The sequence below is a fragment of the Semicossyphus pulcher genome, unplaced genomic scaffold (assembly GCF_022749685.1).
Source record: "Semicossyphus pulcher isolate SPU_LCO1_2020_fin unplaced genomic scaffold, fSemPul1.0.p SCAF_16, whole genome shotgun sequence".
NCBI classification, from domain to species: domain Eukaryota; kingdom Metazoa; phylum Chordata; class Actinopteri; order Labriformes; family Labridae; genus Semicossyphus; species Semicossyphus pulcher.
Window position 1 is genome coordinate 6101965 of NW_027211670.1, and position 21691 is coordinate 6123655.

A 21691-nucleotide genomic window follows, 5' to 3' on the forward strand; every position below is an offset into this window, starting at 1 on the left:
GATACCGCCTATGTTAACACCTCTCCTCCCCCTACACTATATACAGGTGCCCACAGGGTTCTTCCTGTAGAGCTGAAGTTATATCTAGAACATTTACTTCTGACGAACTAAAATATTTATTGTTAAGGCATGTTACTAATTATTAGTTTGTTTTAGTTGTTATTGAGCCATAGTTTATATCCTTACTAATTATTCGCATTAATGTGCTGATGTGAAGGACTTCACGTGCTTTCAGTAGGCCTACTTGAAAAACATTTTTTTCCAACATGACATTACTTTAGTCTAGATGTGTCTTGCAGAGCTGCACGTGTCTGCAAGCTTTTTACTTGTGGTCAAATTGTGCAGCTGGTCAGAGAGCTGAGGAGAGACGGTGAAAAACCTCAAAATGAAAACATGAGACAAGAAAACAGCAGACAGCACAACGTGAGACATCTTTTTTTTTACAACATTAAGAGATTTTAAAAAACACTTAAGAGATACAACAGTTATATGTGTTGATGAGACATGTGCTCTGCTGGCTCTAGTGTTTGAACAAAAATAGAATATTATACAATTTTGATGTCAAACATTTACAATATAAGATATATGAGATAATATTGATCATGAGGGTTCATTTGATAAAACAATAAAATAACATTAAAACAAGAATTTAATTCAAATGAATTCAAGTGGAATCATTTATAAAACTAAACAATGTATTTGTGATGACATGCTCGACTTGCAGTCTGTTCATGGCTGGAATACTTTCATATAAAATATAAGGATGGCTTGTCTCATTAATATGTGTTGTATCTGATACAAATAGTAGATATCAGCCATGGAGGTGAACAGTTTAGTCCTGCAGCTACATGAGAACTCTAACAGTGTTTCTGTTCAGTCTTTGTGCTCTCTGTTGGTTCGTCCACTTCTCATGAACACGATATCTGAGGAAGCCCTTCTTCAGATCTGACACAAATGTACACTTGGACAAACTTGTTGATATGATTAGAATGTGGTGATCAAAGGTCAAAGGTCACTGTGACTGCACTACACATTTTTGGTCAACACACAACAATTCAAATGCTAACTATGACAAAATATCACACAAATATCTAAAAGGATAAAATGATGACGTTTCGTATTTAAAAGGTCAAAGGTCAACGTAATTGTGACACCAACAGACATTCACCTGAACAAGAACAACAAAGATTCACTCTGTGAAGTCAAATCAGTTTTGTTCATTCATCAACATATTATGATGCACAGTCCGGCTCTGAGACGGAGACAAAGTATTCACAACTAACAAAAGGAAACAAAGAGCAGCGCAGAGGTGTGTGGTGAGAGGAGGTTAGTAGAATCTGTAGGTGGTTCTAGCACAGGAAGTGTTGTGGTTTATGTTGGTAGCACGTTTGTAGTCTGAGTGGTGTTGACCAGTCACGTAGGTCACGTAGGTCACTGTCGTCTGATATTGCAGGGTTTTATTTTAGTGCTTTAATGAAGTTGATAAAAAGGAGAAAATCCTTCAGGAATGATCTTCAGACATACAGAACATTTAACTCTGTCTCTGTTTTGAGCTCAGGTTGACAGAATCTCAAAGCCAGAGTTTCAAATTTCAGAAATGAATTTGTCTTTAACCTAAACTTTGTATGTAATTCTGTGTAAATTATGTAATCTATTCACAGGCGCGTAACTTAAGACTGCTGCTTTAAATAAATACAGCACACAGACACAGAAACATTTTCACCATGAGGAAATTAACTTTTGTATCTTCAGCTTCAAACCTACAAATCTGTAAAGTTCTTATTGGTTTTTATTTTGTTTATTTAATTGTTTATTTGCCTTCTGTTATTTGACTGTGAAGCACTTTGGGACTGGTGTCTGTGAAAGGTGCTAAATAAACTTTGCATGCCAACATATTCCAACATATATTAAGACGGATGACGTTTTCTCCGTCTAAATGCAAACAAACAGCAGCACATTTGATAAAGATAATTACATCTTTTTATTTATTTAAAAACATGTTTTATACATGAGGAAGTTACAGGGAGGTTGTACAGATAGTTACTGACCAGCCTTCAGCACTGCAGCTGCATCCTGAGCATACTTTGTGATGACGTCACGTCTTCAAAACCCCAAACCCTCTATGAATGAGGGGATCTCTCGCCGGGTGCGGTGGCGCGCGCCTGTAATCCAAGGTACCGGGAGGCTGAGGCACGAGGATCGTTTGAGCTCAGGAGCTCTGAGCTGCAGCGGACTATGTCGATTGGGTGTCCGCACTAAGTTCGGTATCGATATGGTGCTCCTGGGGGAGCCCGGGACCACCAGGTCGTCCAAGGAGGGGTGCACCGGCCCAGGTCGGAAACGGAGCAGGTCAAAGCCCCCGTGCCGCTCAGTAGTGGGCTCGCGCCTGTGAATAGACGCTGTAGTGCAGCCTGAGTAATACAACGGGACCCGGTCTTTTTACACTCTGCATACTGGCAAACAAACACACACGCTCAACAACAACATCGTGTCTACATGTTACAACAGCTTCAGCACTGCTCACTTAGCTTCTTGTTTCCATGAAAACCTGCACAAAGCAGCTGTGTTTGTTTGTTTGTCCTACAGCGCCTTTTCCTGGAGGAGAGGAGCAATGACATCAGTCACAGCAGTCAGTGACAGAACACATCCACTAAACTAACAGGGTTTATTTTAATGATTGAATGAAGATGATGAAGAGGAGGAAATGATCATCAGACAAACATTTAACTGCCTTGTTGTGATTCTGAGGTTGACAGAAAGTCAGAGTTTCTGAAAGTAATATCTTTTTCTTTGTTTGTCATGCTTAAAGGTGCTGTATAATATATTTACTTGCTTGCTAACAGGTTCATCTCTGTCTCTTAATAAGAAAATGTTGATTTCTAAGAATCCTTTCCAATGATATCAGAGTACAATGTTGAAAGGTAGTCATATATTAAATGAGGAATACCTTTATTTTTAAACCTGGGACAAATTGTATACATTTCTGACTGATGGACAAAACCAAAGCTGACATTTCTCACACTTCCTCATGAATAGTGGGTTGTTTTCTTTTTTAGGCTGTTGTGTTTGACATGTGAACAAGTGTGCGCTCCATGCAGTAAACTTGATTGAGCATCTTTTTTTTCTGATGTGAGTTTTGGAAGTGATGTTTTGTTTTGGTGAGAAAAAGGGAAAAATATGATATTTTCATATTAATATGAGGCAGATTTTAATATGCAGGTTTTGGCTGTCAGTTGATTAAAATATTTAATCGCGATTAATCGCATGGTTGTCCATAGTTAACTCGTGATTAATCGCAAATGAATCACACATTGCACACTTTAATCTGATCACTTTGCTTTGCTTCAGTCCCCCCAACACTCCTGCACCTCTGCTCTCTGCACAGCTTCTGGCCCCGCCCCCTCTTTCTGTCTCTGTCTGCTGTGTTGACTGTCTTCTTCAGCAGTCTGTTAAATTCACAAAAGTTAAATATTTTCTCTCGCAATTCAGTTCTCACAGCACGTGAGCCGCGTATGCGCGAGGGATTTTATTAATGGCGTAGCGATCAAAACGATCGATCGTTACCGAATGATCTGCACCTTTTATAAGCTTTATAAACAGCGACAATCAATGCATTTACAATAGGGACATATGGAGATACACAGTAGGAGTGTTTACATTGCGTTACAGAACTGCATATGATTGTGTGCGGACAGAGAGCGTCCTGATGTCCTGTGACTCCAATACTATGTGTCTGCAGAGCCGAAGGCTGCAGATTCAGGACCGCAGTTCTAGGACCCTTGTGCGCGACAGTGCCACCTATTGGACGACTGTAAAAAAGCAACTGATGCCGTTTTCCGTCCAAATACCACTTTTTTGTCGAACAACTTATAGTTTTAAAGGTTTATTACACCCAAAATTTAAAAACAGTTTAAATGTTTATTTCACCCAAATACTAATTTAAAAAACAGTTTAAATGTTTATTACACCCATATATATATTTTTTGTAATAATGTAAATAGAACATTCACACATTCTTGAGTTATTGAAGTAGAATCTTTATTCAAATACAAAAACAGAACAAACGAAACCATTTATCTAACAGAAACAAAAAAACATCAAACTACATACTATTGCCAAACTACTATACAAACTGAACGTGACAGGTGGTCAATGAACACATCCGTCACCCCAACAAACAGGCAGAGAGACAAAGACGCAGAGACCGAAAGGAAGGAACAGAAAGAACATGTTATTGATGTCTGACTTTTCAGAACCATTAATATGCAAGGTTCAAGTTGTGAAGTAGGTAACAGCACTGCCTACCAATTTCATTATTTCCCTTCTTTTCTTAGTTGCCTATCAATGCCTCTGCAAAATTCCTCCACTTCACTAAAACAGTAAACAGACAACATCATCAATCTGGAAAAAGAACACCAAGGACGAACTGCACTTCATCTGTGACGCTCAGTTGTGTTGGTGTTCTATGCAGTACTGATTTGAGATAGGCGAAAAGGGTGTCCTGTTGTTCTTCGCTGTCGAGGTAGACAGGCACCTGGGAAGAGGGCTTCTGATGTAACCACTGTGATGGCTTCCCGTTGAGTACACTCTACAGGCAGATCAAGATACAGAAACATTTATATTTTGGTAATTGGATTTTTGAGTGTGTTGTGTGGCAGCAATTAACTGACAGTAAATGACAGATTAAATCTGTATACATTAAAGAAAAAAATACAAATGAGCTGCACAGTTAAATAGTATGCCTGATGGTACATCTGTTGATGATATTCCTAACAAAGGAGGTGTATGAATCATTTTTAACATGGTCTGTAGTGATGACAAAATGTATACATTCGCAAAGTACCGCCAAATGCTGATCAGCTCCTAGTGACTGTACAATGAAGTCCACCAGTCTCTTTTCCTTCTCAGTGCGGTCAGTGACAGCCTGCATGTGGACTGGAACTTCCTCAGTGATGACAAGCTGTCTTGGCACTCTGTATACAGGCTGAAGGGTTCCCTTAAGCAGGCTTTTGGCCTCATCAGTCCAGAAGGCAAACCGCTGGCCATGCCTTAAAAAAAAACCACAAGATTAATCCAAAGTATCACATAGGAAAAAGCAGACAATGGTGCAAAACTGACATGCATAAATACTCTCAGTCGAGACTGCCATACACAGTGGTACATCTTATTTGTCAAATTGAACATTGTGAGATCATTTTACAGACGTAAACGAGGCCTAAAGCAAGTACAGAAAAAATTATAATCTTCTGCCCTGGATTGAGCTTAATTTGTGTCCACAAAATCACTTAATATAGGCTAAGCTATATTATGCAAATGACATAATCTAACAAGGTGTAGACCTGCAGAAAAGGCCTACATAAATCCTAGTAAGAATGAAAAATGTGTCATCCAACATTACAAAAGAAAATCAAAATGAAGTCAACTGTCTGATAACACTTATGGTGGGGTAAACAGACAGCTAGCAGTTTAATTATAGGAATATTTAAACTTAACTAAAATGGTAAGACATTAATACAATAAAAACAGGCATTCACCCTGAAGACAGTAGGCAACAGCTGATTTCATGTAGCTGACAGACACAATTTAGACATTCCATGTTATATTTGCCTAATTTGAGGTGAAATGTTTTTCATTAAAGCATGACACTTGGTACACTTGCACTGAACTGTATCAGAGATGGAGCCATGGCAAAAATGCTTTGAGTTTGTGGTCAACTCTCCCACAAGCGTGTGATTTCCCATCTAACAATTCTACTAAATTCACCATTAAATATTCACTTCAACAAATTTCAATTGATGTTGACTTACAAGGGTATTCTTGTAATTCTTCAACATCGAAACATGGGGCAGGCAATACCCTTTCTGTGATATCATATGTGTTTAATTACAAGGATGCTAAATACATAATACACTTTTAGCATAGAATAAAATGGCCATGTGTTTCGGCGATGGCCTTGTCCAGTAACTCGCCTTATCGGCCCAAATTCAGAAAATGTTTAGAGCCCCAAACGCTACAAGTGTACCGAGTTTCATGCTTTGAAGATGTTGCACATGTTTTTCCCATATCATCCAGACTATTGCTTTCATCCTCTTTTTAAGTTTATTTAAAAGCACAGGTTAAAATTACGTTTCATAGTCGTTTCGGATTCATTAAACTAACAAATACCCCTTTCCACCAAACAGTTCGCTTCAAGCAAGCTATCATTAGCTAGATGAATGTTTGTAGTGCCATTCAGACTAATAGTAGTAAATATTTATCATATTAAACGTATCACAGTAAAACATTAATTTCGCTGTCAAATTCAAGACAGAATTGTTCTATAAAATTAAACAAATAAGTTGATTCACATTCAATACTCACACTTCGGTCGTCAGCCATGTTCTTGATAAAATGTGGTCTTTAGCTATCCAATGCACTAGGTGGTGCTGTCGCAAACTACAAGGATCCTAGAATTGCGGTCCTGAATCTGCAGCCTCCGGCTCTGCAGACAAATGCTACTCCTGTCACTGTGTCAGTGCACCTCCTCCAGAGTGTAATTCACAATGAAAATAAAGTCAAACAACAATTTAAACATTGAATGACTATATTTCAAAGTGAGCAGTTAAAGCAAATTAATATAAACCGATAACATAAACAAGGTAAACATCCACTAATGTAGGGCTCCACTCTGTGTCACTGGGCACGAGTGGCCTGACTAAGCCTGATGACTGCTGGCTGCCGGAAATGAACCTGGGGCAGGTGTGAGTGTTCTGAGGAAACCTTTTCACACTGTGCTGTTTTTATATGCAAAGACAGAAGTGTGATTTATTCTTTGACAAGTTGTTAAAGTGTTTAAAGGTCTTGTTTCTGTGAGTGTGGGAGTGAAAAACAACACAATGATTTACTATAATATCAATAAAATGAAGACTAACATCACCGCTGCTCTGTCCTCTCCCAGTCATTGAATACTTTGGTTAGTTAGTACTCTCTGAGGATGCTTCAAAGTCACTTTCTGCTCATGTCAGCTCTCCTGTCTAAAACTGTTTGTGTTCACACCTCTCTCATTTGTGCGAGTTATCTGCGTGTGCGACGGTTGTAAAGGTGTAAAAACATCAAAACAATGTGAAGAAACAAGATGACAAAGAATGAAGAATGGAAAGACATGCAGCAGAAAGTAACAAGAGTTACATTCAATCCATCACGTTCATTTGTCACATGTAGACACAATCACAGTGATGTAATACATACAGTGCACACGTTTAATGCGCAGCTAATGTGCTGTATATCACGTCCTCATGTTGTGCTTGATCCTGTTGGAGAACAAAACAAGTTGTTGTAATATGAATGAATATGTGGCTCATTTAAACACAACAGAGATATTAGATATCCTTCTGTAAAGGCACAGTGTTCTGCAGAGGGACAGAACAGACTGACACATATCTTGATATAACTGTGTTTAGTTACCTTGTTGAAAGTGTGTCTCACATGCCTAACAGCACTGTAAGTTACTTCATCTTCAGCCTGTGAAGCAGCAAAACAAACATCAGAGGGGTGAAAATAAACAGGGTCGTCCTGCAGCAACACAGGGTCTTAAAGTGTTTCCTGAAATGCAGCTGTTAAAATGTGTCTGTATTTATGTGTTGTCAAAAACGGGTGGATTTGTGGGTTTAACCACCACTGACCAAATGTTGTTCCTCAGGTCAAAAAGAGTCAATTACATGGAATAGAAACGTTTGTAATGAGCCTGCAGTGTTTGTCTTTTTCTGCTCATAATTGTTCAGTGTTAAAGAGCATCTGCAGATAATTAATGGTTCCTGATGAAGGCACAATGCTGCAGTGTAAACAGAAGAAACCATGATGGCAAAAAACAAAACAAATGATCATTATATCTCACCGCTGATGGTTGTTCGTTTGTCCGCTCTAAAAGTGAAACAGTAAAAACTCTTAAAGCTGAACACAATCAAAGTATTCAACAACTAAATCTTTTACAATGAGGTTTAAAAAGTTCAGATTATTCTCACTGTGTCTTCTCAGAATAAAGCAGACGATGGAGGCCGTAATGATGATCGACAGACTCAGAGGAATGATGACAGTCAGCGGGTGAATGGAAGCACTGCAGCCGTTTTGAACGCACCAATGCAAAGACACACAGAAAGATGTTCTCAGTGCAAAACAGAATAATGATCAAAGTTAACCACAGTGAGGCGACTGACCTGCGGGATCCGGAATGAACTGTGGTGTGTTCTTCATACGCCAAGACAGACGTGTGAGTCACAGGCTGACGACTGCTTGAAAAGGTGTTAAGTTCTGTGGTTGCTGTAAGTGTTGCTATGGGAAACGACACCATAAATAAGGTAAGCATACCACAAGAATCAATTATAATATCACTTCTATATTACAATAGTAATGTCTTAATCACTATAACTGGACTTATAACTAAACATCTAAAAGCATCAAACCTGAACTTTAAAACTAATTAAACATGTTGTCAGTAAACATCACACTGAGACGTTCAATATCACATTTCAGACTTGCCAGGTATGTTAATTAACTGGCTGCATGTTGCAAAGTCCAATAAGATTTCATAACCTTGTAACGCATAGTCTGAATTACAGACTTAACACTCGTTAAGTCTTAAGTGACTGAGGGGCTGGATGAGAGTCCATGTCACGTGGGGGGGTGGAGGGGGGTGGGGGCCTTGTTGACAAAGCTGGCAGCAGATGGGAAGAAACTGTTCTTGTGTCGGGAGGTTTTGGTCCTGAGGGACAGCAGCTTCTTGACAGAGGAGAGGGTCTCAAACAGTCTGTGACTGGGGTGAGAGGGGTCGGCCACAATCTTATCTGCACGCCTCAGGGTCCTGGAGGTGTACAGGTCCTCTAGAGAAGGCAGATTGCAGCCAATCACCTTCTCTGCAGAGCGGATGATACGCTGCAGCCTGCCCTTGTCCCTGGCAGTGGCAGCAGCGTACCAGACAGTGATTGAGCAGGTGAGGATGGACTCAACGATGGCGGTGTAGAAGTGCACCATCATTGTCTTTGGCAGGTTGAACTTCTTCAGCTGCCACAGGAAGTACATCCTCTGCTGTCCCTTTTTGATGAGGGAGCCGATGTTCAGCTCCCACTTGAGGTCCTGGCTGATGATGGTCCCCAGGAAGCGGAAAGACTCCACAGTGCAAACAGTGGAGTCACTGATGGTGATGGGGGCGGGTGTGGCTGCTGTCTTTCCACAACCATCTCCACTGTCTTCAGAGCATTAAGCTCCAGGTTGTTCTCACCACACCAGGTCACTAGATGGTCAATCTCCCACCTGTAGGCAGACTCGTCCCTACCAGAGATGAGTCCAATGAGGGTGGTGTTCGTCACGGCCAGAGGTTCTGGTGGCCTAACACCAGAACCTGGGAAACACTCCTATTCTCACAGTAGTTGATTGATTTTCTAAGATGGCTCATTTCATTCCCCTCCCTAAGCTGCCATCAGCTAAGGAAACTGCGGAGATTGTGCTGCAACATGTCTTTGGCCTCCATGGTCTTCCCCGCAGGGTGTTATCAGATCGGGGGCCCCAGTTTGCAGCTCGTTTTTGGAAGGCATTCTGTCGTCTCCTGGGGGCCCGTGCTGATCTGACGTCCGGCTATCACCCTGAGTCCAATGGACAGACAGAGAGATTAAATCAGGAGTGGGAGACTGGACTACTTTGTCTGACCTCTCACAATCCCTCTACATGGGCAGACAGACTGGTATGGATTGAATATGCCCATAATTCTCTGCCTTCTGCTTCGACAGACATGACTCCTTTCCAGTGTGTTTATGCTTATCAGCCCCCGATGTTTCCGGGTGTGGAACCTGATGTGGCGGTTCCCTCAGCCCAGGCGTTGGTCCGCCGTTGCCGTAGAGCCTGGTTGCGGCCCGCCAGACCCTCCTCAGGAAATCTGCAATACCAATATGCAATACCTGGTGGACTGGGAAGGTTATGGTCCGGAGGAGAGGTCTTGGGTCTCCTCCTCTAACATCGTGGACACCACCCTCATTGAGGACTATCACCGTCAGCACCCTGAAGATCCCTTGTCTCTCGTCTTTTTCAGTTCCTGTCAAGCTGTCTCCCTCACCGTCCCTCCCTAATGTGTTGCACCTGTGTCTTGTTACGTTCACTCCCTTTTCCTTCTTAAACCCTGGTGTTCCCTCACTTCCCTGCCAGATTATCACTAGCCTTTGCACTCGATACATCGAGCTCTCTTTATTAGATTATCCTAGACCCTCGTGTTTTGACCAGCTTTTTCTGTCCTCGTTCCTGTTCCTGTCGGATCTCTGTTACCTTGCCTTCGCTTTTTGACTTCTGTGTACCGGACCTTGCTTGAATAAAGACCACGTTTTTTGGAACGATCACCTGTCTCCGCAGTTGAATCCTTACTCTGTGCCTGACAATATACTCACCGAAGCCAGCTACTGATCTGGCCAATGATAAGACAGCGCAGGTAACTGAGAGGCCGGCGGTGGTAAATTTGTTCAAGTGTATCGACAAGATTGTGCAGATTTGTTAGCTGGCTTGTCCACATAGAAATCACTGTTAACATGAGTGCAGAAAGTTTGCAAACCACTACATTTGTGTAACACATATTAATTTAATGCATTTTTATTTTATTTGGGGAAGTTTTATTTACTTACCTGGAAAAATCATGTGAAATAACTGCAGTCTATGGTGGATGAATGTCTGTAAGAGTGTAGACAGTTACTTTATTTTGTTTAACACAACTCTGTTTGGATTCTGTAAGGTGATGAGCTGAAATAAAGAGGGAGAGACACTGCACTGCTCTACCGCAAGAAAAGAACGACTCCTACGCTTATTCTGCACTTTGACTCAAATCCACCAACAATAAAATTAAATAACACAACGCAGAGACTGGATAGGACATAACTTTGAATACGGGCTAAGGAGACATTTCTCAGGGTTACACATGTTTCTAATTTTTAGTTTTCATATATTTCATCTTCGAAGTTCATGTGCTCTCAGTACGCCTACTTGCAAAACATATTTTTTTCCATTTCTATGAATATCTTGATTTCTGTGTTCCGCTCGTAAAGCCCGCCTCCTCAATGTTAACAGATGGACATGAGTCAAACTATAAAATCAAAATACACATCAAATACATTTTTCTCAAATATGGTTTATGTCATTATAGTTAGTTCTTATCATGCTTATTTACGTCCAAGTGTTGATTTTTCTGACAAGTTTATTTTTTATTAGTTATTTGATGCTTTAAATGATGATTGACAGCTCTGTTGACAAATACGGCTCCTGCAGCCAATCAGTTCCAGATTAGCAGAGTGGAGGACGATCGGCAAGAGGACACCTAACTGAAACAATCACTACAGTCATTGAAGTTTCCTGTGAACATTAACCTCAGACCAACACAAAGTCCTTGTTTTTTTTATTTTGGTTAGCGGAAGTGGCGGGCGTCACCCGCCAATCTCTCGACTCGACTCTGGATCCAAATGGCGTCAACATCGCAAGATGGCAGCGCCCATCATGGGGGCTATTTTGGCAACACCGCCCGTGACAGCAGCATGGGAAGTTGGATTAACAACATTGGACAGTGGCCCCCAGGTGCTGAAGAAGGTACCGTATGTAGATGGAGATACAAACGTTATTTAAACTTTACATATTAGTCAGACGTTGATGATGACAGGAGCCAGAAATAGAGAAAAACGGACCACATGCCCGTCCGCCACAGTAACTAACAGTAACATAATTAAGAGCTTATATTTCTACATAAAAATGTATCATAAAGAAGATCAGATTTACTTGTGGGGCAACCTTCTGTAAACAACTTTATTACATTTCAACGTTTTATTGTAGCAGAAATTAACGTAACTATAGTGACGTTACATAGAAGAAAATTCAACACTTCTTAGGACGGGACCGGTAATTCCCTGGATTCATGAGAAGGATTACAATCCTAATTTTTACTTTAATCTGGATGTTTCTTGCAGAGCTGCACGTGTCTGCAAGCTTTTTACTTGTGGTCAAATTGTGCAGCTGGTCAGAGAGCTGAGGAGAGACGGTGAAAAACCTCAAAATGAAAACATGAGAGAATAACACAGCAGACAGCACAACGTGAGACATCTTTTTTACACCCCGTAATGTACAGAATAGACAGACATTACAGTACACAGTCATGATGACATAATCACAGAAACATTTTTATATATATTTGAAGAATGGATCCTTAGAGGATGATGACCGAGCCAAGGTTGTTCAACCCAAACAGACCTGAGTCACTCAGCCCTTACTCCACCATCAAGACCTGGAAGATGACGAGCTTCAAACACACCTGTCGTCCACCAGATACATACATTTAGTACATTTAGATAAACTTCAATAGTTTTAAATTCCCAACACAAACTGCTCAGTGCTTCTTTTGCAGATATCAAGTAGTACCAAAGTACCAAAAGGTGGAGGGAGCAATAATAAATCGCATAATGAATACTCTAGATGCCGTTACCATAGCAACGATTGCACAAACAACAACAGCAGGAAGCACAACATCTCACTGGAGAAAAAAGTAAACAATCACCATGACCAGAAATGAAAAATAAACCAGTGTAAGAACAGCGTCTCTTCAATCTCCCATTTTCTTCTGTTTGTTCTGGTGAGCACAGAGCGTTACATCCCATCCACATCACTTTCAGCATATGACCTCTGGGTATGGAGGGAGAGACACACACACAGAAAGACACAGTTTTATTCTGTGCAGTTCTTCAGTTCTAAATAAAACATGTAAAGTGTTTCTATATTTATTTTGATGTACTAGTATTGTGAAATACAAATGACAGTTTCAGTAGTTGACAGTTACCTGGCCTGAAGTCTCTCTCATTGTCTCCACATTACTGTAAGTTACTTCCTCTTCTGGCTGTTAAAGGACAAAACTAAATGTAATTTACACAAAGTCTGAACAAGATGATATAACCTGTCCATTACATCATTTTAAAAATAGTAACGATAAGCAATCTTATATACTTCCCTCATTTAGGAATAATTACACACATATTTTGACTTGCTTTCATTGAAACTGATATATATCACTGTCTTGTCTGTCTTTTAGTATGAAGCTATACAGCCTGTAGCTGATTAGGTCTTTATGTTAAGCTTAGCTCACCCTGTGCTGGCTGTAGCTTTATATTTAACTGACTGATTTGAGTATAGATTCAATCTTTTCATCTGACTCTCCACGTGGAAGAAACGCCAGGAAGAAAACGTGTCAAAATATTCTTTAGGTGAAACTGACTTTGAGCTTTAAGCTCACAGGCACATAATCAATATTGTACCATCTACAGTCGTTCTGCAAAGAGACGTTTTCTCTCATTATAAACACTGTGGAGATGAATCAGAATATCTTACTGGTGTTGCAGCTGATGTTTGGGCTGTGGTCCGCTCTGAAAGTGGAACAATCAAAACTCCTGTTACTGTCTCTCATTGTGCAATGACTGTGCGACACATGTCTACAGTTTTAAAGAGAAATAGTTAGAAACAACATGAGTTGGATTTATTAAGATCAGCACAGACTCACTTCGTCTTTTGAAAATAAACCATACGAACAAGCCGACCAGCACAACGAGGATCAACACGCTCAGACGGACGGAGAAACTCTTCAGGTGGAAGGAAACACTGTAGAATAAATTATAAAGACACGATGAAAATCATTAACAGATCAGTGTCCTTCATGTAGAACTATGTTGTGATCAAGAAATATACTGCTGCACCATTTTATACAGTTTAGACGTTATTCATGATTAATAAAGGCAGCTTCATGTTAAAATGCATGTATTGAGACTTCACTACAAATCTGTGACTGATTCATTGGCCCCTAAATCAGCCACAGTCTACTAAATAGTGTATTGACTGCAAATGTAACTGACCTGTGCGACACAGCCTGAACTGTGGTGTGTTCTTCATACTCAAACACAGACGTGTGATTGACAGGTTGATGAGTGCTTTCAAAGGTGTTTGAACCTCTTGTTGCTGCGAGTGCGGCTGAGAGAAACAACAGAATGATTAACAGAATCATATCACAAATATGTATACTAATATCACATCTGTATCAAGTGCAACGCTTTGCTAATGTTGCAAATTATAACTGCACATTTTATAACCTTGTGCTCGTCTGTACTGTTGGTCAGTATTATGGTACTTACTAGTGCTGAGTCTCTCTTGAACAGTTACATGCACTGGCATCTGTAGGCCTCCTTTATCACAGAAGTACCAGCCGCTGCTCTGTGTCCTCAGTCCACTCAGAGTCACAGAGAAAACTTTGGAGACTTTGACCACTTTAATGGTCACTGTTGTTCCATCTATTGATCCAGACGGCTCCTTCACACAGGACCCTCCCAGCCTGCACCACCGACTTTCTCCACCAACACCATAGTGACAATGGACGGTAACATCTTCTCCAATAAATCCTGTAACCTCCTGACGATCCACAGAGAGCTGGGGCCGACCTTGAGGGACAACAAACAGCATTTTCTACAATGTTGTGTTCAGCTGTTTGATCAGTACTTTCTGCAAAGAGTACATGTGGTAGATAAATGACTTCATTTACATTTATTTCAAATATTATTGACTGATGATGCTATTGTGATATTAAAATATTCAGCTTTTTGCTCTGAACACTGAAACCCCTCTTAGTGTTTTTCCTCCATGTTGTTAATATTTCACATCGAGGATTTGAAATGTTAGTTCAGGTGTTTAAAGAGGAGAGTTAGTATGTTTTAAACCTGCACAATATTTATACATATTTTAGGGTCTAAATGACTGATAGGTACAACAAACATGCTTTGATCCTAAAAAATATTTGTAGTCGTGATTTAAACCCTGAGATATGTAAAACAGGTTAAAACATACAGGAAGTCCCTTCTAAGGCTTCTTACCTGTGGACAGCAGAAATGGCGTCACGATGTCTGACCCACCATTTATCTCCACAGCACACCAGTAATAAGACCCAACAGACAGGTCACTAATGGTCACAGTGAAGATTCTTTGCTGTTTGTCATCAGAGATTAAAAACCTTCCTGAACCACCTTGTTCATTATTATTAACTGCATAGGAGCAGGTACGCCAATTCATTCCTTCACACAAGTATTTCACATGAGTTGTGTACTTAGACTCATAGAGACACGGGACAGAGACGGAGCCTCCTCTCTTCACTGACACTTTACTGACTGTAGTTAAGCTGTGAATTCCTGCAACAAACAAAGTGACTGTAAAAAGTTGAAATTATAGTCACATCATCTTCTGACATCACCAGAAAATACAAATGATAGAATAATCCAGATGACCGACCTGTGAGTCCAGCAAGGATGAGAAGAGCGCTGAGATGAGCGGCCATGTTGATGAGTGAGCAGAGAGGAAACAACAGCAACCATCTCACCGTGAGAATGACATCATACTTCCTGCTATAACTACATAGGTAATTTCAGTGGTTAACAACCAAAGACTGTTTATACCGTCTATGTTAACACCTCTCCTCCCCCTACACTATATACAGGTGCCCACAGGGTTCTTCCTGTAGAGCTGAAGTTATATCTAGAACATTTACTTCTGAAGAACTAAAATATTTATTGTTAAGGCATGTTACTAATTATTAGTTTTTTTAGTTGTTATTGAGCCATAGTTTATATCTTTACTAATTTTTCACATTAATGTGCTGATGTGAAGGACTTCAAGTGCTTTCAGTAGGCCTACTTGAAAAACATTTTTTCCAACATGACATTACTTTAGTCTCGATGTGTCTTGCAGAGCTGCACGTGTCTGCAAGCTTTTTACTTGTGGTCAAATTGTGCAGCTGGTCAGAGAGCTGAGGAGAGACGGTGAAAAACCTCAAAATGAAAACATGAGACAAGAAAACAGCAGACAGCACAACGTGAGACATCTTTTTTTTTACAACATTAAGAGATTAAAAAAAACACTTAAGAGTTACAACAGTTATATGTGTTGATGAGACATGTGCTCTGCTGGCTCTAGTGTTTGAACAAAAAAAGATTATTATACAATTTTGATGTCAAACATTTACAATATAAGATATATGAGATAATATTGATCATGAGGGTTCATTTGATAAAACAATAAAATAACATTAAAACAAGAATTTAATTCAAATGAATTCAAGTGGAATCATTTATAAAACTAAACAATGTATTTGTGATGACATGCTCGACTTGCAGTCTGTTCATGGCTGGAATACTTTCATATAAAATATAAGGATGGCTTGTCTCATTAATATGTGTTGTATCTGATACAAATAGTAGATATCAGCCATGAAGGTGAACAGTTTAGTCCTGCAGCTACATGAGAACTCTAACAGTGTTTCTGTTCAGTCTTTGTGCTCTCTGTTGGTTCGTCCACTTCTCATGAACACGATATCTGAGGAAGCCCTTCTTCAGATCTGACACAAATGTACACTTGGACAAACTTGTTGATCTGATTAGAATGTGGTGATCAAAGGTCAAAGGTCACTGTGACTTCAATACACATTTTTGGTCAACACACAACAATTCAAACGCTAACGATGACAAAAATTCCCACAAATATCTAAAAGGATAAAATGATGACGTTTCGTATTTAAAAGGTCAAAGGTCAACGTAATTGTGACACCAACAGACATTCACCTGAACAAGAACAACAAAGATTCACTCTGTGAAGTCAAATCAGTTTTATTCATTCATCAACATATTATGATGCACAGTCCGGCTCTGAGACGGAGACAAAGTATTCACAACTAACAAAAGGACACAAAGAGCAGCGCAGAGGTGTGTGGTGGGAGGAGGTTAGTAGAATCTGTAGGTGGTTCTAGCACAGGAAGTGTTCTGGTTTATGTTGGTAGCACGTTTGTAGTCTGAGTGGTGTTGACCAGTCACGTAGGTCACTGTCGTCTGATATTGCAGGGTTTTATTTTAGTGCTTTAATGAAGTTGATCAAAAGGAGAAAATCCTTCAGGAATGATCTTCAGACATACAGAACATTTAACTCTGTCTCTGTTTTGAGCTCAGGTTGACAGAATCTCAAAGCCAGAGTTTCAAATTTCTGAAATGAATTTGTCTTTAACCTAAACTTTGTATGTAATTCTGTGTAAATTATGTAATCTATTCACAGGCGCGTAACTTAAGACTGCTGCTTTAAATAAATACAGCACACAGACACAGACACATTTTCACCACGAGGAAATTAACTTTTGGATCTTCAGCTTCAAACCTACAAATCTGTAAAGTTCTTATTGGTTTTTATTTTGTGTATTTAATTGTTTATTTGCCTTCTGTTATTTGACTGTGAAGCACTTTGGGACTGGTGTCTGTGAAAGGTGCCAAATAAACTTTGCATGCCAACATATTCCAACATATATTAAGACGGATGACGTTTTCTCCGTCTAAATGCAAACAAACAGCAGCACATTTGATAAAGATAATTACATCTTTTTATATATTATTTAACATGTTTTATACATGAGGAAGTTACAGGGAGGTTGTACAGATAGTTACTGACCAGCCTTCAGCACTGCAGCTGCATCCTGAGCATACTTTGAGACGACGTCACGTCTTCAAAACCCCAAACCCTCTATGAATGACGGGATCTCTCGCCGGGTGCGGTGGCGCGCGCCTGTAATCCAAGCTACCGGGAGGCTGAGGCTGGAGGATCGTTTTAGCTCAGGAGCTCTGAGCTGCAGCGGACTATGTCGATCGGGTGTCCGCACTAAGTTCGGTATCGATATGGTGCTCCTGGGGGAGCCCGGGACCACCAGGTCGTCTAAGGAGGGGTGCACCGGCCCAGGTCGGAAACGGAGCAGGTCAAAGCCCCCGTGCCGCTCAGTAGTGGGCTCGCGTCTGTGAATAGACGCTGTAGTGCAGCCTGAGTAATACAGCGGGACCCGGTCTTTTTACACTCTGCATACTGGCAAACAAACACACACGCTCAACAACAACATCGTGTCTACATGTTACAACAGCTTCAGCACTGCTCACTTAGCTTCTTGTTTCCATGAAAACCTGCACAAAGCAGCTGTGTTTGTTTGTTTGTTTGTCCTACAGCGCCTCCTCCTGGAGGAGAGGAGCAATGACATCAGTCACAGCAGTCAGTGACAGAACACATCCATTAAACTAACAGGGTTTATTTTAATGATTGAATGAAGATGATGAAGAGGAGGAAATGATCATCAGACAAACATTTAACTGCCTTGTTGTGATTCTGAGGTTGACAGAAAGTCAGAGTTTCTGAAAGTAATATCTTTTTCTTTGTTTGTCATGCTGAAAGGTGCTGTATAATATATTTACTTGCTTGCTAACATGTTCATCTCTGTCTCTTAACAAGAAAATGTTGATTTCTAAGAATCATTTCTAATGATATCAGAGTACAAAGTTCAAAGGTAGTCATATATTAAATGAGGAATACCTTTATTTTTAAACCTGGGACAAATTGTAAACATTTCTGACTGATGGACAAAACCAAAGCTGACATTTCTCACACTTCCTCATGAATAGTGGGTTGTTTTCTTTTTTAGGCTGTTGTGTTTGACAAGTGAACAAGTGTGCGCTCCATGCAGTAAACTTGATTGAGCATCTTTTTTTTCTGATGTGAGTTTTGGAAATATGTTTTGTTTTGGTGAGAAAAAGGGAAAAATATTATATTTTCATATTAATATGAGGCAGATTTTAATATGCAGATTAGAGCTGTCAATTGATTAAAATATTTAATCGCGATTAATCGCATGGTTGTCCATAGTTAACTCGTGATTAATCGCAAATGAATCACACATTGCACACTTTAATCTGATCACTTTGCTTTGCTTCAGTCCCCCCAACACTCCTGCACCTCTGCTCTCTGCAGTTTCTGGCCCCGCCCCCTCTTTCTGTCTGTCTCTGTCTGCTGTGTTGACTGTCTTCTTCAGCAGTCTGTTAAATTAAGTCACAAAAGTTAAATATTTTCTCTCGCAATTCAGTTCTCACAGCACGTGAGCCGCGTGTGCGCGAGGGACTTTATTAATGACGTAGCGATCAAAACGATCGATCGTTACCGAATGACATCTGCACCTTTTATAAGCTTTATAAACAGCGACAATCAATGCATTTACAATAGGGACATACGGAGATACACAGTAGGAGTGTTTACATTGCGTTACAGAGCTGCATATGATTGTGTGCGGACAGAGAGCGCCCTGATGTCCTGTGACTCCAATACTATGTGTCTGCAGAGCCGGAGGCTGCAGATTCAGGACCGCAGATCTAGGACCCTTGTGCGCGACAGTGCCACCTATTGGACGACTGTAAAAAAGCAACTGATGCCGTTTTCCGTCCAAATACCACTTTTTTGTCGAACAACTTATAGTTTTAAAGGTTTATTACACCCAAAATTTAAAAACAGTTTAAATGTTTATTTCACCCAAATACTAATTTAAAAAACAGTTGAAATGTTTATTACACCCAAATATATATTTTTTGTAATAATGTAAGTAGAACATTCACACATTCTTGAGTTATTGAAGTAGAATCTTTATTCAAATACAAAAACAGAACAAACAAAACCATTTATGTAACAGAAACAAAAAAACATCAAACTACATACTATTACCAAACTACTATACAAACTGAACGCGACAGGTGGTCAATGAACACATCCGTCACCCCAACAAACAGGCAGAGAGACAAAGACGCAGAGACCGAAAGGAAGTAACAGAAAGAACATGTTATTGATGTCGGACTTTTCAGAACCATTAATATGCAAGGTTCAAGTTGTGTAGTAGGTAACAGCACTGCCTACCATTTTAATGATTTCCCTTCTTTCCTTAGTTTCCTATCAATGCCTCTGCAAAATTCCTCCACTTCACTAAAACATTTAACAGACAACATCATCAATCTGGAAAAAGAACACCAAGGACGAACTGCACTTCATCTGTGACGCTCAGTTGTGTTGGTGTTCTATGCAGTACTGATTTGAGATAGGCGAAAAGGGTGTCCTGTTGTTCTTTGCTGTCGAGGTAGACAGGCACCTGGGAAGAGGGCTTCTGATGTAACCACTTTGATGGCTTCCCGTGGAGTACACTCTACAGGCAGATCAAGATACAGAAACATTTATATTTTGGTAATTGGATTTTTGAGTGTGTTGTGTGGCAGCAATTAACTGACAGTAAATGACAGATTAAATCCGTATACATTAAAGAAAAAAATACAAATGAGCTGCACAGTTAAATAGTATGCCTGATGGTACATCTGTTGATGATATTCCTAACAAAGGAGGTGTGTGAATCATTTTTAACATGGTCTGTAGTGATGACAAAATGTATACATTCGCAAAGTACCGCCAAATGCTGATCAGCTCCTAGTGACTGTACAATGAAGTCCACCAGTCTCTTTTCCTTCTCAGTGCGGTCAGTGACAGCCTGCATGTGGACTGGAGCTTCCTCAGTGATGACAAGCTGTCTTGGCACTCTGTATACAGGCTGAAGGGTTCCCTTAAGCAGGCTTTTGGCCTCATCAGTCCAGAAGGCAAACCGCTGGCCATGCCTTAAAAAAAAATCACAAGATTAATCCAAAGTATCACATAGGAAAAAGCAGACAATGGTGCAAAACTGACATGCATAAATACTCTCAGTCGAGACTGCCATACACAGTGGTACATCTTATTTGTCAAATTGAACATTGTGAGATCATTTTACAGACGTAAACGAGGCCTAAAGCAAGTACAGAAAAAATTATAATCTTCTGCCCTGGATTGAGCTTAATTTGTGTCCACAAAATCACTTAATATAGGCTAAGCTATATTATGCAAATGACATAATCTAACAAGGTGTAGACCTGCAGAAAAGGCCTACATAAATCCTAGTAAGAATGAAAAATGTGTCATCCAACATTACAAAAGAAAATCAAAATGAAGTCAACTGTCTGATAACACTTATGGTGGGGTAAACAGACAGTTAGCAGTTTAATTATAGGAATATTTAAACTTAACTAAAATGGTAAGACATTAATACAATAAAAACAGGCATTCACCCTGAAGACAGTAGGCAACAGCTGACTTCATGTAGCTGACAGACAGAATTTAGACATTCCATGTTATATTTGCCTAATTTGAGGTGAAATGTTTTTCATTAAAGCATGACACTTGGTACACTTGCACTGAACTTTATCAGAGATGGAGCCATGGCAAAAATGCTTTGAGTTTGTGGTCAACTCTCCCACAAGCGTGTGATTTCCCATCTAACAATTCTACTAAATTCACCATTAAATATTCACTTCAACAAATTTCAATTGATGTTGAATTACAAGGGTATTCTTGTAATTCTTCAACATCGAAACATGAGGCAGGCAATACCCTTTCTGTGATATCATATTTGTTTAATGACAAGGATGCTAAATACATAATACACTTTTAGCATGAAATAAAATGGCCATGTGTTTCGGCGATGGCCTTGTCCAGTAACTCGCCATATCGACTGCGGTCAAGCCAGCCGTGGTTCGCGTGTCCTTGGTCAAATCAGCCGCACCTTTTTTTCCAGTGCGCAAATGATCTAATATTTACGGTAATCGTAATGAAACCGGTCTGAAGAGCTGCTGGTAGTGAATTTGGGGCATATATACACGTCTATGATCAGACCCATGAAACATACGATACTTTTACAGTAATTATTCCCGGTAATGAACTGAAGGTATCACGAAGGTATCCTTCCGGATTTCAAAGT

General features: G+C 40.0%; 1 long non-coding RNA gene across 1 annotated transcript; it reads right to left on the minus strand.

Moving 5' to 3' along the window:
* Window positions 1-12558: 12558 nt before the first annotated feature.
* LOC138593047 (uncharacterized) lies at window positions 12559-13621 on the minus strand. Its single transcript, XR_011308310.1, has 4 exons — window positions 13541-13621; window positions 13372-13406; window positions 12827-12883; window positions 12559-12672 (listed from the first exon to the last, which is right to left on the minus strand). It is a non-coding gene; the product is annotated as an uncharacterized lncRNA (long non-coding RNA).
* Between the last annotated feature and the right edge of the window lie 8070 nt (window positions 13622-21691).